The sequence below is a fragment of the Carcharhinus amblyrhynchos genome, unplaced genomic scaffold, assembly GCF_965287045.1.
Source record: "Carcharhinus amblyrhynchos unplaced genomic scaffold, sCarAmb.v2.hapA chromosome_1073, whole genome shotgun sequence".
NCBI lineage: Eukaryota > Metazoa > Chordata > Chondrichthyes > Carcharhiniformes > Carcharhinidae > Carcharhinus > Carcharhinus amblyrhynchos.
In genome coordinates, this window is record NW_027650813.1 from 14439 (window position 1) to 33178 (window position 18740).

An 18740-nucleotide genomic window follows, 5' to 3' on the forward strand; every position below is an offset into this window, starting at 1 on the left:
CCGGTTTCTCCCCCTCCGTTTCCAGCCTCCTTATTCTCCCCCTCCGTTTCCAGCCTCCTAGTTCTCCCCCTCTGCTTCCAGCCTCCTGTTTCTCTCCCTCTGTTTGCAGCCTCCTTATTCTCCCTCTCTGTTCCCAGACTCCTGTTTTTCTCTCTCTCTGTTTCCAGCCTCCTGTTTCTCCGCCTCTGTTTCCAGCCTCCTGTTTCTCCCCGTCTCTTTCCAGCCACCTGTTTCCCAGCCTCTGTTTCGAGCCTCCTGTTTCTCCCCCTCTGTTTCCAGCATCCTGTTTCTGCCCCTCTGTTTCCAGCCTCCTGTTTCTCCCCCTCTGTTTCCAGCTTCCTGTTTCCCAACTCTGTTTCCATCCTCCTCTTTCCCAGCCTTTGTTTCCAGCCTCCGGTTTCACCCCCTGTGTTTCCAGCCTCCTGTTTCTGCCCCTCTGTTTCCAGCCTCATTTTTCTCCCTCTCAGTTTCCAGCCTCCGGTATCCCAGCCTCTGTTTCCAGCCTCCGGTTTCTCCCCCTCTGTTTCCAGCCTCCTGTTTCTCCTCCTCTGTTTCTAGCCTACTGTTTCCAAGCCTCTGTTTCCACCCTCCTGTTTCTCCCCCGCTGTTTCCAGCCTCCTTTTTCTGCCCCTCTGTTTCCAGCCTCCTGTTTCTCCCCCTCTATTTCCAGCCTCCTGTTTCTTCCCCTCTGTTCCAGCCTCCTGTTTCCCAGCCTCTGTTTCCAGCCACCTGTTTCTGCCCCTCTGTTTCCAGCCTCATTTTTCTGCCCCACTGTTTCCAGCCTCCTGTTTCTCCCCCTCTTTTTCCAGCATCCTGTTTCTCCCCCTCTGTTTCCAGCATCCTGTTTCTGCCCCTCTGTTTCCAGCTTCCTGTTTCCCAGCCTTTGTTTCCAGCCTCCTGTTTCTCCCCCTCTGTTTCCAGCCTCATGTTTCCCCCCTCTGTTTCCAGCCTCCTGTTTCCCAGCCTCTGTTTCAGCCTCCTGTTTCTGCCCCTCTGTTTCCAGCCTCATGTTTCCCCACCTCTGTTTCCAGCCTCCTGTTTCCCAGCCTCTGTTTCCAGCCTCCTGTGTTTCCCCCACTGTTTCCAGCCTCCTGTTTCTCCCCCGCTGTTTCCAGCCTCCTTTTTCTGCCCCTCTGTTTCCAGCCTCCTGTTTCTCCCCCTCTGTTTCCACCCTCCTGTTTCTCCCCCGCTGTTTCCAGCCTCCTTTTTCTGCCCCTCTGTTTCCAGCCTCCTGTTTCTCCCCCTCTGTTTCCAGACTCCTGTTTCTCCCCCTGTGTTTCCACGCTCCTGTTTCTGCCCCTCTGTTTCCAGGCTCCTGTTTCTGCCCCTCTGTTTCCAGGCTCCTGTTTCTGCCCCTCTGTTTCCAGCCCCCTGTTTCTGCCCCTCTGTTTCCAGCCTCCAGTTTCTGCCCCTCTGTTTCCAGCCTCTAGTTTCCCAGCCTCTGTTTCCAGCCTCCTGTTTCTTCCCCTCTGTTTCCAGCCTACTGTTTCCCAGCCTCTGTTTCCAGCCTCCTGTTTCTCCCCCTCTGTTTCCAGCCTCCAGTTTCTGCCCCTCTGTTTCCAGCCTCCTGTTTCCCAGCCTCTGTTTCCAGCCTCCTGTTTCTTCCCCTCTGTTTCCAGCCTACTGTTTCCCTGCCTCTGTTTCCAGCCTCCTGTTTCCCGGCCTTTGTTTCCAGCCTCTTGTTTCTCTCCCTGTGTTTCCAACCTCCTGTTTCTCCCCCTATGTTTCCAGCCTCCTGTTTCTCCCCCTCTGTTTCCAGCCTCCTGTTTCCCAGCCTCTGCTTCAAGCCTCCTGTTTATCCCCCTCTGTTTCCAGCCACCTGTTTCTCCCCCTCTGTTTCCACCCTCATGTTTCTGCACCTCTGTTTCCAGCCTCCTTTTTGTCCCCCTCTGTTTCCAGCCTACTGTTTCCCAGCCTCGGTTTCCAGCTCCCTGTTTCTCCACCTCTGTTTCCAGCCTCCTGTTTCTCCCACTCTGTTTCCAGACTGCTGTTTCTGCCCCTCTGTTTCCAGACTCCGGTTTCTGCCCCTCTGTTTCCAGACTCCTGTTTCTCACCCTCTGTTTCCAAACTCCTGTTTCTCCCCGTCTATTTCCAGACTCCTGTTTCTCCCCCTCTGTTTCCAGACTCCTGTTTCTGCCCCTCTGTTTCCAGACTCCTGTTTCTCCCCCTCTGTTTCCAGACTCCTGTTTCTGCCCCTCTGTTTCCAGACTCCTGTTTCTGCCCCTCTGTTTCCAGACTCCTGTTTCTCCCCCTCTGTTTCTAGACTCCTGTTTCTCCCCCTCTGTTTCCAGACTCCTTTTTCTGCCCCTCTGTTTCCAACCACTTGTTTCTCACTCTCTGTTTCCAGCCTCCTGTTTCTCCCCCTCTGTTTCCACACTCCTGTTTCTCCGCCTCTGTTTCCAGACTCCTGTTTCTGCCCCTCTGTTTCCAGACTCCTGTTTCTCCCCGTCTATTTCCAGACTCCTGTTTCTCCCCCTCTGTTTCCAGACTCCTGTTTCTGCCCCTCTGTTTCCAGACGCCTGTTTCTCACCCTCTGTTTCCAGACTCCTGATTCTGCCCCACTGTTTCCAGACTCCTGTTTCTCACCCTCTGTTTCCAGACTCCTGTTTCTCCCCCTCTGTTTCCAGACTCCTGTTTCTCACCCTCTGTTTCCAGACTCCTGTTTCTCCCCTCTGTTTCCAGACTCCTGTGTCTCCCCCTCTGTTTTGAGACTCCTGTTTCTGCCTCTCTGTTTCCAGACTCCTGTTTCTCACCCTCTGTTTCCAGCCTCCTGTTTCTCACCCTCTGTTTCCAGACTCCTGTTTCTGCCCCTCTGTTTCCAGACTCCTGTTTCTCTGCCTCTGTTTCCAGACTCCTGTTTCTCCCCCTCTGTTTCCAGACTCCGGTTTCTGCCCCTCTGTTTCGAGACTCCTGTTTCTCACCCTCTGTTTCCAGACTCCTGTTTCTCCCCGTCTATTTCCAGACTCCTGTTTCTCCCCCTCTGTTTCCAGACTCCTGTTTCTGCCCCTCTGTGTCCAGACTCCTGTTTCTGCCCCTCTGTTTCCAGACTCCGGTTTCTGCCCCTCTGTTTCCAGACTCCTGTTTCTCACCCTCTGTTTCCAGACTCCTGTTTCTCCCCCTCTGTTTCTAGACTCCTGTATCTCCCCCTCTGTTTCCAGACTCCTGTTTCTGCCCCTCTGTTTCCAGACGCCTGTTTCTCACCCTCTGTTTCCAGACTCCTGTTTCTCCCCCTCTGTTTCCAGACTCCTGTTTCAGCCCCACTGTTTCCAGACTCCTGTTTCTCACCCTCTGTTTCCACCCTCCTGTTTCTCCCCCTCTGTTTCCACACTCCTGTTTCTGCCCCACTGTTTCCAGACTCCTGTTTCTCACCCTCTGTTTCCAGACTCCTGTTTCTCACCCTCTGTTTCCAGACTCCTGTTTCTACCCCTCTATTTCCAGACTCCTCTTTCTGCCCCTCTGTTTCCAGCCTCCTCTTTCTCCCCCTCTGTTTCCAGCCTCCTGTTTCTCCCCCTCTGTTTCCCCCCTCATGTTTCTGCACCTCTGTTTCCAGCCTCCTGTTTCTCCCCATCTGTTTCTAGCCTACTGTTTCCAAGCCTCTGTTTCCAGCCTCCGGTTCCACCCTGCTGTTTCCAGCCTCCTGTTTGTCCCCTCTGTTTCCAGCCTACTGTTTCCCAGCCTCGGTTTCCAGCTCCCTGTTTCTCCACCTCTGTTTCCAGCCTCCTGTTTCTCCCACTCTGTTTCCAGACTGCTGTTTCTGCCCCTCTGTTTCCAGACTCCGGTTTCTGCCCCTCTGTTTCCAGACTCCTGTTTCTCACCCTCTGTTTCCAACTCCTGTTTCTCCCCGTCTATTTCCAGACTCTGTTTCTCCCCCTCAGTTTCCAGACTCCTGTTTCTGCCCCTCTGTTTCCAGACTCCTGTTTCTCCGCCTCTGTTTCCAGACTCCTGTTTCTGCCCCTCTGTTTCCAGACTCCGGTTTCTGCCCCTCTGTTTCCAGACTCCTGTTTCTCCCCCTCTGTTTCTAGACTCCTGTTTCTCCCCCTCTGTTTCCAGACTCCTTTTTCTGCCCCTCTGTTTCCAACCACTTGTTTCTCACTCTCTGTTTCCAGCCTCCTGTTTCTCCCCCTCTGTTTCCACATTCCTGTTTCTCCCCGTCTGTTTCCAGACTCCTGTTTCTCACCCTCTGTTTCCAGACTCCTGCTGCTGCCCCTGTGTTTCCAGAGTCCTGTTTCTCCGCCTCTGTTTCCAGACTCCTGTTTCTGCCCCTCTTTTTCCAGACACCTGTTTCTCACCGTCTGTTTCCAGACTCCTGTTTCTCCCCGTCTATTTCCAGACTCCTGTTTCTCCCCCTCTGTTTCCAGACTCCTGTTTCTGCCCCTCTGTTTCCAGACGCTTGTTTCTCACCCTCTGTTTCCAGACTCCTGTTTCTGCCCCTCTGTTTCCAGACTCCTGATTATGCCCCACTGTTTCCAGACTCCTGTTTCTCACCCTCTGTTTCCACACTCCTGTTTCTCCCCCTCTGTTTCCAGACTCCTGTTTCTCACCCTCTGTTTCCAGACTCCTGTTTCTCCCCTCTGTTTCCAGACTCCTGTTTCTCCCCCTCTGTTTTGAGACTCCTGTTTCTGCCTCTCTGTTTCCAGACTCCTGTTTCTCACCCTCTGTTTCCAGCCTCCTGTTTCTCACCTTCTGTTTCCAGACTCCTGTTTCTGCCCCTCTGTTTCCAGACTCCTGTTTCTCCGCCTCTGTTTCCAGACTCCTGTTTCTCCCCCTCTGATTCCAGACTCCTGTTTCTGCCCCTCTGTTTCCAGACGCCTGTTTCTCACCCTCTGTTTCCAGACTCCTGTTTCTCCCCCTCTGTTTCCAGACTCCTGTTTCAGCCTCACTGTTTCCAGACTCCTGTTTCTCACCCTCTGTTTCCACCCTCCTGTTTCTCCCCCTCTGTTTCCACACTCCTGTTTCTGCCCCTCTGCTTCCAGACTCCTGTTTCTCACCCTCTGTTTCCAGACTCCTGTTTCGGCCCCTCTGTTTCCAGACTCCTGTTTCTCCCCCTCTGTTTCCAGACTCCTGTTTCTCCCCCTCTGTTTCGAGACTCCTGTTTCTGCCTCTCTGTTGCCAGATTCCTGTTTCTCACCCTTTGTTTCCACACTCCTGTTTCTCACCCTCTGTTTCCAGACTCCTGTTTCTCCGCCTCTGTTTCCAGACTCCTGTTTCTGCCCCTCTGTTTCCAGACTCCTGTTGCTGCCCCTGTGTTTCCAGACTCCTGTTTCTCCGCCTCTGTTTCTAGACTCCTGTTTCTGCCCCTCTGTTTCCAGACTCCTGTTTCTCACCCTCTGTTTCCAGACTCCTGTTTCTCCCCGTCTATTTCCAGACTCCTGTTTCTCCCCCTCTGTTTCCAGACTCCTGTTTCTGCCCCTCTGTTTCCAGACTCCTGTTTCTCCCCGTCTATTTCCAGACTCCTGTTTCTCCCCCTCTGTTTCCAGTCTCCGGTTTCTGTCCCTCTGTTTCCAGACTCCTGTTTCTCACCCTCTGTTTCCAGACACCTGTTTCTCCCCCTCTGTTTCTAGTCTCCTGTTTCTCCCCGTCTGTTTCCAGACTCCTGTTTCTGCCCCTCTGTTTCCAGACGCCTGTTTCTCACCCTCTGTTTCCAGACTCCTGTTTCTGCCCCTCTGTTTCCAGACTCCTGATTCTGCCCCACTGTTTCCAGACTCCTGTTTCTCCCCCTCTGTTTCCAGACTCCTGTTTCTCACCCTCTGTTTCCAAACTCCTGTTTCTCCCCCTCTGTTTCCAGACTCCTGTTTCTCCCCCTCTGTTTTGAGACTCCTGCTTCTGCCTCTCTGTTTCCAGACTCCTGTTTCTCACTCTCTGTTTCCAGCCTCCTGTATCTCACCCTCTGTTTCCAGACTCCTGTTTCTGCCCCTCTGTTTCCAGACTCCTGTTTCTCCGCCTCTGTATCCAGACTCCTGTTTCTCCCCCTCTGTTTCCAGACTCCGGTTTCTGCCCCTCTGTTTCCAGACTCCTGTTTCTTACCGTCTATTTCCAGACTCCTGTTTCTGCCCCTCTGTTTCCAGACTCCTGTTTCTCCGCCTCTGTTTCCAGACTCCTGTTTCTGCCCCTGTTTCCAGACTCCTGTTTCTCACCCTCTGTTTCCAGACTCCTGTTTCTCCCCCACTGTTTCCAGACTCCTGTTTCTCACCCTCTGTTTCCACCCTCCTGTTTCTCCCCCTCTGTTTCCAGACTCCTGTTTCTCACCCTCTGTTTCCAGACTCCTGTTTCTGCCCCACTGTTTCCAGACTCCTGTTTCTCACCCTCTGTTTCCAGACTCCTGTTTCTCACCCTCTGTTTCCAGACTCCTGTTTCTCCCGATCTGTTTCCAGACTCCTGTTTCTCACCCTCTGTTTCCAGCCTCCTGTTTCTCCCCCTCTGTTTCCAGACTCCTGTTTCTGCCCCTCTGTTTCCAGACTCCGGTTTCTGCCCCTCTGTTTCCAGACTCCTGTTTCTCACCCTCTGTTTTCAGACTCCTGTTTCTCCCCCTCTGTTTCCAGACACCTGTTTCTGCCCCTCTGTTTCCAGACTCCTGTTTCTCACCCTCTGTTTCCAGACTCCTGTTTCTGCCCCTCTGTTTCCAGACTCCTGTTTCTCACCCTCTGTTTCCAGAGTCCTGTTTCTGCCCCTCTGTTTCCAGACTCCTGTTTCTGCCCCTCTGTTTCCAGACACCTGTTTCTCACCGACTGTTTCCAGACTCCTGTTTCTCCCCCTCTGTTTCCAGACGCCTGTTTCTGCCCCACTGTTTCCAGACTCCTGTTTCTCACCCTCTGTTTCCGCCCTCCTGTTTCTCCCCCTCTGTTTCCACTCTCCTGTTTCGGCCCCACTGTTTCCAGACTCCTGTTTCTCACCCTCTGTTTCCACCCTCCTGTTTCTCCCCCCTGTTTCCACACTCCTGTTTCTCCCCGTCTATTTCCAGACTCCTGTTTCTCCCCCTCTGTTTCCAGACACCTGTTTCTGCCGCTCTGTTTCCAGACTCCTGTTTCTCACCCTATGTTTCTAGACTCCTGTTTCACCCCCTCTGTTTCCAGACTCCTGTTTCTGCCCCTATGTTTCCAACTACTTGTTTCTCACTCTATGTTTCCAGCCTCCTGTTTCTCCCCCTCTGTTTCCACACTCCTGTTTCTCCCCCTCTGTTTCCAGACTCCTGTTTCTCCCCCCCCCCGGTTTCCAGACTCCTGTTTCTCCCCCTCTGTTTCCAGTCTCCTGTTTCTCCCCCTCTGTTTCCAGACTCCTGTTTCTCACCCTCTGTTTCCAGGCTCCTGTTTCTGCCCCTCTGTTTCCAGCCTCCTCTTTCTGCCCCTCTGTTTCCAGCCTCCTTTTTCTCCGCCTCTGTTGCCAGACTCCTGTTTCTGCCCCTCTGTTTCGAGACTCCTGTTTCTGTCCCGCTGTTTCGAGACTCCTGTTTCGGCCCCTCTGTTTCCAGCCTCCTGTTTCTGCCCCTCTGTTTCCAGCCTCCTGTTTCTCCCCCTCTGTTTTCAGACTCCTGTTTCTGCCCCTCTGTTTCCAGACTCCTGTTTCCCCACCGCTGTTTCCAGACTCCTGTTTCTCCCCGTCCATTTCCAGACTCCTGTTTCTCCCCCTCTGTTTCCACACTCCTGTTTCTCCCCCTCTGTTTCCAGACTCCTGTTTCTCCCCCTCTGTTTCCAGACTCCGTTTTGTCGCCCTCTGTTTCCAGTCTCCTGTTTCTCCCCCTCTGTTTCCAGACTCCTGTTTCTCACCCTCTGTTTCCAGGCTCCTGTTTCTGCCCCTCTGTTTCCAGCCTCCTTTTTCTCCCCCTCTGTTTCCAGACTCCTGTTTCTTCCCCTCTGTTTCCAGACTCCTGTTTCTGCCCCTCTGTTTCCAGACTCTTGTTTCGGCCCATCTGTTTCCAGCCTCCTGTTTCTGCCCCTCTGTTTCCAGCCTCCTGTTTCTCCCCCTCTGTTTCCAGACTCCTGTTTCTCCTCCTCTGTTTTCAGACTCCTGTTTCTGCCCCTCTGTTTCCAGACTCCTGTTTCTACCCCTCAGTTTCCAGACACGTGTTTCTCCCCCTCGGTTTCCAGACTCCTGTTTCTCCCCCTCTGTTTCCAGACTCCTGTTTCTCCCCCTCTGTCTCCAGTCTCCTGTTACTCCCCCTCTGTTTCCAGACTCCTCTTTCTGCCCCTCTGTTTCCAGACTCCTGTTTCTCACCCTCTATTTCCAGACTCCTGTTTCTGCCCCTCTGTTTCCAGACTCCTGTTTCTCCTCTCTGTTTCCAGACTCCTGTTTCTGCCACTCTGTTTCCAGCCTCCTGTTTCTGCCCCTCTGTTTCCAGCCTCCTGTTTCTCGCCCTCTGTTTCCAGACTCCTGTTTCTCCCCCTCTGTTTCCAGCCTCCTGTTTCTGCCCCTCTGTTTCCAGCCTCCTGTTTCTCGCCCTCTGTTTCCAGACTCCTGTTTCTGCCCCTCTGTTTCCAGACTCCTGTTTCTCCCCCTCTGTTTCCAGCCTCCTGTTTCTGCCCCTCTGTTTCCAGCCTCCTGTTTCTCGCCCTCTGTTTCCAGACTCCTGTTTCTGCCCCACTGTTTCCAGACTACTGTTTCTCCCCCTCTGTTTCCAGACTCCTGTTTCTGCCCCTCTGTTTCCAGACTCCTGTTTCTGCCCCTCTGTTTCCAGACACCTGTTTCTCACCGACTGTTTCCAGACTCCTGTTTCTCCCCCTCTGTTTCCAGACATCTGTTTCTGCCCCACTGTTTCCAGACTCCTGTTTCTCACCCTCTGTTTCCACCCTCCTGTTTCTCCCCCTCTGTTTCCACACTCCTGTTTCTCCCCCTCTGATTTGAGACTCCTATTTCTGCCCCTCTGTTTCCAGACTCCTGTTTCTGCCCCTCTGTTTCCAGACTCCTGTTTCTCCCCCTCTGTTTCCTGACTCCTGTTTCTCCCCCTCTGTTTCCAGACTCCTGTTTCTCCCCCTCTGTTTCCAGACTCCTGTTTCTGCCGCTCTGTTTCCAGACTCCTGTTTCTCAACCTCTGTTTCTACACTCCTGTTTCACCCCCTCTGTCTCCAGACTCCTGTTTCTGCCCCTATGTTTCCAACTACTTGTTTCTCACCCTCTGTATCCAGCCTCCTGTTTCTGCCCCTCTGTTTCCAGACTCCTGTTTCTCCGCCTCTGTTTCCAGCCTCCTGTTTCTGCCCCTCTGTTTCCAGACTCCTGTTTCTCACCCTCTGTTTCCAGACTCCTGTTTCTCCCCGTCTATTTCCAGACTCCTGTTTCTCCCCCTCTGTTTCCAGACACCTCTTTCTGCCGCTCTGTTTCCAGACTCCTGTTTCTCACCCTCTGTTTCTAGACTCCTGTTTCACCCCCTCTGTTTCCAGACTCCTGTTTCTGCCCCTATGTTTCCAACTACTTGTTTCTCACTCTCTGTTTCCAGCCTCCTGTTTCTCCCCCCTCTGTTTCCACACTCCTGTTTCTCCCCCTCTGTTTCCCGACTCCTGTTTCTCCCCCTCTGTTTCCAGACTCCTGTTTCTCACCCTCTGTTTCCAGGCTCCTGTTTCTGCCCCTCTGTTTCCAGCCTCCTCTTTCTGCCCCTCTGTTTCCAGCCTCCTTTTTCTCCCCCTCTGTTTCCAGCCTCCTGTTTCTCCCCCTCTGTTTCCAGACTCCTGTTTCTCCTCCTCTGTTTTCAGATTCCTGTTTCTGCCCCTCTGTTTCCAGACTCCTGTTTCTGCCCCTATGTTTCCAACTACTTGTTTCTCACTCTCTGTTTCCAGACTCCTGTTTCCCCACCGCTGTTTCCAGACTCCTGTTTCTCCCCGTCTATTTCCAGACTCCTGTTTCTCCCCCTCTGTTTCCACACTCCTGTATCTCCCCCTCTGTTTCCAGACTCCTGTTTCTCCCCCTCTGTTTCCAGACTCCTGTTTCTCCCCCTCTGTTTCCAGTCTCCTGCTTCTCCCCCTCTGTTTCCAGACTCCTGTTTCTCACCCTCTGTTTCCAGGCTCCTGTTTCTGCCCCTCTGATTCCAGCCTCCTCTTTCTGCCCCTCTGATTCCAGCCTCCTCTTTCTGCCCCTCTGTTTCCAGCCTCCTTTTTCTCCCCCTCTGTTTCCAGACTCCTGTTTCTGCCCCTCTGTTTCCAGACTCCTGTTTCTCCGCCTCTGTTTCCAGTCTCCTGCTTCTCCCCCTCTGTTTCCAGACTCCTGTTTCTCACCCTCTGTTTCCAGACTCCTGTTTCTCCCCGTCTATTTCCAGACTCCTGTTTCTCCCCCTCTGTTTCCAGACACCTCTTTCTGCCGCTCTGTTTCCAGACTCCTGTTTCTCACCCTCTGTTTCTAGACTCCTGTTTCACCCCCTCTGTTTCCAGACTCCTGTTTCTGCCCCTATGTTTCCAACTACTTGTTTCTCACTCTCTGTTTCCAGCCTCCTGTTTCTCCCCCCTCTGTTTCCACACTCCTGTTTCTCCCCCTCTGTTTCCAGACTCCTGTTTCTCCCCCTCTGTTTCCAGACTCCTGTTTCTCACCCTCTGTTTCCAGGCTCCTGTTTCTGCCCCTCTGTTTCCAGCCTCCTCTTTCTGCCCCTCTGTTCCCAGCCTCCTTTTTCTCCCCCTCTGTTTCCAGCCTCCTGTTTCTCCCCCTCTGTTTCCAGACTCCTGTTTCTCCTCCTCTGTTTTCAGACTCCTGTTTCTGCCCCTCTGTTTCCAGACTCCTGTTTCCCCACCGCTGTTTCCAGACTCCTGTTTCTCCCCGTCTATTTCCAGACTCCTGTTTCTCCCCCTCTGTTTCCACACTCCTGTATCTCCCCCTCTGTTTCCAGACTCCTGTTTCTCCCCCTCTGTTTCCAGACTTCTGTTTCTCCCCCTCTGTTTCCAGTCTCCTGCTTCTCCCCCTCTGTTTCCAGACTCCTGTTTCTCACCCTCTGTTTCCAGGCTCCTGTTTCTGCCCCTCTGATTCCAGCCTCCTCTTTCTGCCCCTCTGATTCCAGCCTCCTCTTTCTGCCCCTCTGTTTCCAGCCTCCTTTTTCTCCCCCTCTGTTTCCAGACTCCTGTTTCTCCCTCTCTGTTTCCAGACTCCTGTTTCGGCCCCTCTGTTTCCAGCCTCCTGTTTCTGCCCCTCTGTTTCCAGCCTCCTGTTTCTCCCCCTCTGTTTCCAGACTCCTGTTTCTCCTCCTCTGTTTTCAGACTCCTGTTCCTGCCCCTCTGTCTCCAGACTCCTGTTTCTCACCCTCTGTTTCCAGCATCCTGTTTCTCACCCTCTGTATCCAGACACCTGTTTCTCCCCCTCTGTTTCCAGACTCCTGTTTCTCACCCTCTGTTTCCACCCTCCTGTTTCTCCCCCTCTGTTTCCACACTCCTGTTTCTGCCCCACTGTTTCCAGACTCCTGTTTCTCACCCTCTGTTTCCACCCTCCTGTTTCTCCCCTCTGTTTCCACACTCCTGTTTCTCCCCCTCTGATTTGAGACTCCTATTTCTGCCTCTCTGTTTCCAGACTCCTGATTCTCACCCTCTGTTTCCAGACTCCTGTTGCTCACCCTCTGTATCCAGACGCCTGTTTCTGCCCCTCTGTTTCCAAACTCCTGTTTCTCCGCCTCTGTTTCCAGACTCCTGTTTCTGCCCCTCTGTTTCCAGACTCCGGTTTCTGCCCCTCTGTTTCCAGACTCCTGTTTCTCACCCTCTGTTTCCAGACTCCTGTTTCTCCCCCTCTGCTTCCAGACTCCTGTTTCTCCCCCTCTGTTTCCAGACTCCTGTTTCTGCCGCTCTGTTTCCAGACTCCTGTTTCTCACCCTCTGTTTCTACACTCCTGTTTCACCCCCTCTGTTTCCAGACTCCTGTTTCTGCCCCTATGTTTCCAACTACTTGTTTCTCACCCTCTGTTTCCAGCCTCCTGTTTCTCACCCTCTGTATCCAGACTCCTGTTTCTGCCCCTCTGTTTCCAGACTCCTGTTTCTCCGCCTCTGTTTCCAGCCTCCTGTTTCTGCCTCTCTGTTTCCAGACTCCTGTTTCTCACCCTCTGTTTCCAGACTCCTGTTTCTCCCCGTCTATTTCCAGACTCCTGTTTCTCCCCCTCTGTTTCCAGACACCTGTTTCTGCCGCTCTGTTTCCAGACTCCTGTTTCTCACCCTATGTTTCTAGACTCCTGTTTCACCCCCTCTGTTTCCAGACTCCTGTTTCTGCCCCTATGTTTCCAACTACTTGTTTCTCACTCTATGTTTCCAGCCTCCTGTTTCTCCCCCTCTGTTTCCACACTCCTGTTTCTCCCCCTCTGTTTCCAGACTCCTGTTTCTCCCCCCCCCGGTTTCCAGACTCCTGTTTCTCCCCCTCTGTTTCCAGTCTCCTGTTTCTCCCCCTCTGATTCCAGACTCCTGTTTCTCACCCTCTGTTTCCAGGCTCCTGTTTCTGCCCCTCTGTTTCCAGCCTCCTCTTTCTGCCCCTCTGTTTCCAGCCTCCTTTTTCTCCACCTCTGTTGCCAGACTCCTGTTTCTGCCCCTCTGTTTCCAGACTCCTGTTTCTGTCCCGCTATTTCGAGACTCCTGTTTCGGCCCCTCTGTTTCCAGCCTCCTGTTTCTGCCCCTCTGTTTCCAGCCTCCTGTTTCTCCCCCTCTGTTTTCAGACTCCTGTTTCTGCCCCTCTGTTTCCAGACTCCTGTTTCCCCCCCGCTGTTTCCAGACTCCTGTTTCTCCCCGTCCATTTCCAGACTCCTGTTTCTCCCCCTCTGTTTCCACACTCCTGTTTCTCCCCCTCTGTTTCCAGACTCCTGTTTCTCCCCCTCTGTTTCCAGACTCCGTTTTGTCGCCCTCTGTTTCCAGTCTCCTGTTTCTCCCCCTCTGTTTCCAGACTCCTGTTTCTCACCCTCTGTTTCCAGGCTCCTGTTTCTGCCCCTCTGTTTCCAGCCTCCTTTTTCTCCCCCTCTGTTTCCAGACTCCTGTTTCTTCCCCTCTGTTTCCAGACTCCTGTTTCTGCCCCTCTGTTTCCAGACTCTTGTTTCGGCCCATCTGTTTCCAGCCTCCTGTTTCTGCCGCTCTGTTTCCAGCCTCCTGTTTCTCCCACTCTGTTTCCAGACTCCTGTTTCTCCTCCTCTGTTTTCAGACTACTGTTTCTGCCCCTCTGTTTCCAGACTCCTGTTTCTACCCCTCAGTTTCCAGACACGTGTTTCTCCCCCTCGGTTTCCAGACTCCTGTTTCTCCCCCTCTGTTTCCAGACTCCTCTTTCTGCCCCTCTGTTTCCAGACTCCTGTTTCTCACCCTCTATTTCCAGACTCCTGTTTCTGCCCCTCTGTTTCCAGACTCCTGTTTCTCCTCTCTGTTTCCAGACTCCTGTTTCTGCCACTCTGTTTCCAGCCTCCTGTTTCTCGCCCTCTGTTTCCAGACTCCTGTTTCTGCCCCTCTGTTTCCAGACTCCTGTTTCTCACCCTCTATTTCGAGACTCCTGTTTCTCCCCGTCTGTTTCCAGACTCCTGTTTCTGCCCCACTGTTTCCAGACTCCTGTTTCTCCCCCTCTATTTCCAGACTCCTGTTTCTCCCCCTCTGTTTCCAGACTCCTGTTTCTGCCCCTCTGTTTCCAGACTCCTGTTTCTTCCCCTCTGTTTCCAGACACCTGTTTCTCACCGACTGTTTCCAGACTCCTGTTTCTGCCGCTCTGTTTCCAGACTCCTGTTTCTGCCCCTCTGTTTCCAGACTCCTGTTTCTCCGCCTCTGTTTCCAGACTCCTGTTTCTGCCCCTCTGTTTCCAGACTCCTGTTTCTGCCCCTCTGTTTCCAGACTCCTGTTTCTCCCCCTCTGTTTCCAGACTCCTGTTTCTCCCCCTCTGTTTCCAGACTCCTGTTTCTGCCGCTCTGTTTCCAGACTCCTGTTTCTCAACCTCTGTTTCTACACTCCTGTTTCACCCCCTCTGTCTCCAGACTCCTGTTTCTGCCCCTATGTTTCCAACTACTTGTTTCTCACCCTCTGTTTCCAGCCTCCTGTTTCTCACCCTCTGTATCCAGACTCCTGTTTCTGCCCCTCTGTTTCCAGACTCCTGTTTCTCCGCCTCTGTTTCCAGCCTCCTGTTTCTGCCCCTCTGTTTCCAGACTCCTGTTTCTCACCCTCTGTTTCCAGACTCCTGTTTCTCCCCGTCTATTTCCAGACTCCTGTTTCTCCCCCTCTGTTTCCAGACACCTCTTTCTGCCGCTCTGTTTCCAGACTCCTGTTTCTCACCCTCTGTTTCTAGACTCCTGTTTCACCCCCTCTGTTTCCAGACTCCTGTTTCTGCCCCTATGTTTCCAACTACTTGTTTCTCACTCTCTGTTTCCTGCCTCCTGTTTCTCCCCCCTCTGTTTCCACACTCCTGTTTCTCCCCCTCTGTTTCCAGACTCCTGTTTCTCCCCCTCTGTTTCCAGACTCCTGTTTCTCACCCTCTGTTTCCAGGCTCCTGTTTCTGCCCCTCTGTTTCCAGCCTCCTCTTTCTGCCCCTCTGTTCCCAGCCTCCTTTTTCTCCCCCTCTGTTTCCAGCCTCCTGTTTCTCCCCCTCTGTTTCCAGACTCCTGTTTCTCCTCCTCTGTTTTCAGACTCCTGTTTCTGCCCCTCTGTTTCCAGACTCCTGTTTCCCCACCGCTGTTTCCAGACTCCTGTTTCTCCCCGTCTATTTCCAGACTCCTGTTTCTCCCCCTCTGTTTCCACACTCCTGTATCTCCCCCTCTGTTTCCAGACTCCTGTTTCTCCCCCTCTGTTTCCAGACTTCTGTTTCTCCCCCTCTGTTTCCAGTCTCCTGCTTCTCCCCCTCTGTTTCCAGACTCCTGTTTCTCACCCTCTGTTTCCAGGCTCCTGTTTCTGCCCCTCTGATTCCAGCCTCCTCTTTCTGCCCCTCTGATTCCAGCCTCCTCTTTCTGCCCCTCTGTTTCCAGCCTCCTTTTTCTCCCCCTCTGTTTCCAGACTCCTGTTTCTCCCCCTCTGTTTCCAGACTCCTGTTTCGGCCCCTCTGTTTCCAGCCTCCTGTTTCTGCCCCTCTGTTTCCAGCCTCCTGTTTCTCCCCCTCTGTTTCCAGACTCCTGTTTCTCCTCCTCTGTTTTCAGACTCCTGTTCCTGCCCCTCTGTCTCCAGACTCCTGTTTCTCACCCTCTGTTTCCAGCATCCTGTTTCTCACCCTCTGTATCCAGACACCTGTTTCTCCCCCTCTGTTTCCAGACTCCTGTTTCTCACCCTCTGTTTCCACCCTCCTGTTTCTCCCCCTCTGTTTCCACACTCCTGTTTCTGCCCCACTGTTTCCAGACTCCTGTTTCTCACCCTCTGTTTCCACCCTCCTGTTTCTCCCCTCTGTTTCCACACTCCTGTTTCTCCCCCTCTGATTTGAGACTCCTATTTCTGCCTCTCTGTTTCCAGACTCCTGATTCTCACCCTCTGTTTCCAGACTCCTGTTGCTCACCCTCTGTATCCAGACGCCTGTTTCTGCCCCTCTGTTTCCAAACTCCTGTTTCTCCGCCTCTGTTTCCAGACTCCTGTTTCTGCCCCTCTGTTTCCAGACTCCGGTTTCTGCCCCTCTGTTTCCAGACTCCTGTTTCTCACCCTCTGTTTCCAGACTCCTGTTTCTCCCCCTCTGTTTCCAGACTCCTGTTTCTCCCCCTCTGTTTCCAGACTCCTGTTTCTGCCGCTCTGTTTCCAGACTCCTGTTTCTCACCCTCTGTTTCTACACTCCTGTTTCACCCCCTCTGTTTCCAGACACCTGTTTCTGCCCCTATGTTTCCAACTACTTGTTTCTCACCCTCTGTTTCCAGCCTCCTGTTTCTCACCCTCTGTATCCAGACTCCTGTTTCTGCCCCTCTGTTTCCAGACTCCTGTTTCTCCGCCTCTGTTTCCAGCCTCCTGTTTCTGCCCCTCTGTTTCCAGACTCCTGTTTCTCCCCCTCTGTTTCCAGACACCTGTTTCTGCCGCTCTGTTTCCAGTCTCCTGTTTCTCACCCTCTGTTTCTAGACTCCTGTTTCACCCCCTCTGTTTCCAGACTCCTGTTTCTCCCCCTCTGTTTCCAGACTCCTGTTTCTCCCCCTCTGTTTCCACACTCCTGTTTCTCCCCCTCTGTTTCCAGACTCCTGTTTCTCCCCCTCTGTTTCCAGACTCCTGTTTCTCCCCCTCTGTTTCCAGTCTCCTGTTTCTCCCCCTCTGTTTCAGACTCCTGTTTCTCACCCTCTGTTTCCATGCTCCTGTTTCTGCCCCTCTGTTTCCAGCCTCCCCTTTCTGCCCCTCTGTTTCCAGACTCCTGTTTCTCCCCCTCTGTTTCCAGACTCCTGTTTCTGTCCCTCTGTTTCCAGACTCCTGTTTCTCCCCCTCTGTTTCCAGTCTCCTGTTTCTCCCCCTCTGTTTCAGACTCCTGTTTCTCACCCTCTGTTTCCAGGCTCCTGTTTCTGCCCCTCTGTTTCCAGCCTCCTTTTTCTCCCCCTCTGTTTCCAGACTCCTTTTTCTCCCCCTCTGTTTCCAGACTCCTGTTTCTGTCCCTCTGTTTCCAGACTCCTGTTTCGGCCCCTCTGTTTCCAGACTCCTGTTTCTCCCCCTCTGTTTCCAGACTCCTGTTTCTTCCCCTCTGTTTCCAGACTCCTGTTTCTCCGCCTGTGTTTCCAGACTCCTGTTCTGCCCCTCTGTTTCCAGACTCCGGTTTCTCACCCTCTGTTTCCAGGCTCCTGTTTCTGCCCCTCTGTTTCCAACTACTTGTTTCTCACTCTCTGTTTCCAGCCTCCTGTTTCTCCCCCTCTGTTTCCACACTCCTGTTTCTCCCCCTCTGTTTCCAGACTCCTGTTTCTCCCCCTCTGTTTCCAGACTCCTGTTTCTCCCCCTCTGTTTCCAGTCTCCTGTTTCTCCCCCTCTGTTTCCAGACTCCTGTTTCTCACCCTCTGTTTCCAGGCTCCTGTTTCTGCCCCTCTGTTTCCAGCCACCTCTTTCTGCCCCTCTGTTTCCAGCCTCCTTTTTCTCCCCCTCTGTTTCCAGACTCCTGTTTCTCCCCCTCTGTTTCCAGACTCCTGTTTCTGCCCCTCTGTTTCCAGACTCCTGTTTCGGCCCCTCTGTTTCCAGCCTCCTGTTTCTGCCCCTCTGTTTCCAGCCTCCTGTTTCTCCCCCTCTGTTTCCAGACTCCTGTTTCTCCTCCTCTGTTTTCAGACTCCTGTTTCTGCCCCTCTGTTTCCAGACTCCTGTTTCCCCCCGGCTGTTTCCAGACTCCTGTTTCTCCCCGTCTATTTCCAGACTCTTGTTTCTCCCCCTCTGTTTCCACACTCCTGTTTCTCCCCCTCTGTTTCCAGACTCCTGTTTCTCCCCGTCTATTTCCGGACTCCTGTTTCTCCCCCTCTGTTTCCACACTCCTGTTTCTCCCCGTCTGTTTCCAGACTCCTGTTTGTCACCCTCTCTTTCCAGGCTCCTGTTTCTGCCCCTCTGATTCCAGCCTCCTCTTTCTGCCCCTCTGTTTCCAGCCTCCTTTTTCTCCCCCTCTGTTTCCAGACTCCTGTTTCTCCCCCTCTGTTTCCAGACTCCTGTTTCTGCCCCTCTGTTTCCAGACTCCTGTTTCGGCCCCTCTGTTTCCAGCCTCCTGTTTCTCCCCCTCTGTTTCCAGACTCCTGTTCCTGCCCCTCTGTTTCCAGACTCCTGTTTCCCCCCCGCTGTTTCCAGACTCCTGTTTCTCCCCGTCTATTTCCAGACTCCTGTTTCTCCCCCTCTGTTTCCAGACTCCGGTTTCTGCCCCTCTCTTTCCAGACTCCTGTTTCTCACCCTCTGTTTCCAGACTCCTCTTTCTCCCCCTCCGTTTCTAGACTCCTGTTTCTCACCCTGTGTTTCCAGACTCCTGTTTCTGCCCCACTGTTTCCAGACTCCTTTTTCTCATCCTCTGTTTCCAGTCTCCTGTTTCTGCCCCTCTGTTTCCAGCCTCCTGTTTCTCGCCCTCTGTTTTCAGACTCCTGTTTCTCCCCCTCTGTTTCCAGACTCCTGTTTCTGCCCCTCTGTTTCCAGACTCCTGTTTCTGCCCCTCTGTTTCCAGACTCCTGTTTCTGCCCCTCTGTTTCCAAACTCCTGTTTCTGCCCCTCTGTTTCCAGAGTCCTGTTTCTGCCCCTCTATTTCCAGTCTCCTGTTTCTGCCCCTCTCTGTTTCCAGACTCCTGTTTCTCACCCTCTGTTTCCAGACTCCTGTTTCTCACCCTCTGTATCCAGACTCCTGTTTCTGCCCCTCTGTTTCCAGACTCCTGTTTCTCCGCCTCTGTTTCCAGACTCCTGTTCTGCCCCTCTGTTTCCAGACTCCGGTTTCTGCCCCTCTGTTTCCAGACTCCTGATTCTCACCCTCTGTTTCCAGACTCCTGTTTCTCCACCTCTGTTTCCAGGCTCCTGTTTCTCCCCGTCTGTTTCCAGACTCCTGTTTCTGCCGCTCTGTTTCCAGACTCCTGTTTCTCACCCTCTGTTTCCAGACTCCTGTTTCTGCCCCTCTGTTTCCAACTACTTGTTTCTCACTCTCTGTTTCCAGCCTCCAGTTTCTCCCCCTCTGTTTCCAGACTCCTGTTTCTCCTCCTCTGTTTTCAGACTCCTGTTTCTGCCCCTCTGTTTCCTGACTCCTGTTTCCCCCCCGCTGTTTCCTGACTCCTGTTTCTCCCCCTCTGTTTCCAGACTCCTGTTTCTCCCCCTCTGTTTCCAGACTCCTGTTTCTCCCCCTCTGTTTCCAGACTCCTGTTTCTGCTCCTTTGTTTCCAGTCTCATGTTTCTCCCCCTCTGTTTCCAGCCACCTGTTTCTGCCCTCTGTTTCCAGCCTCCTGTTTCTCGCCCTCTG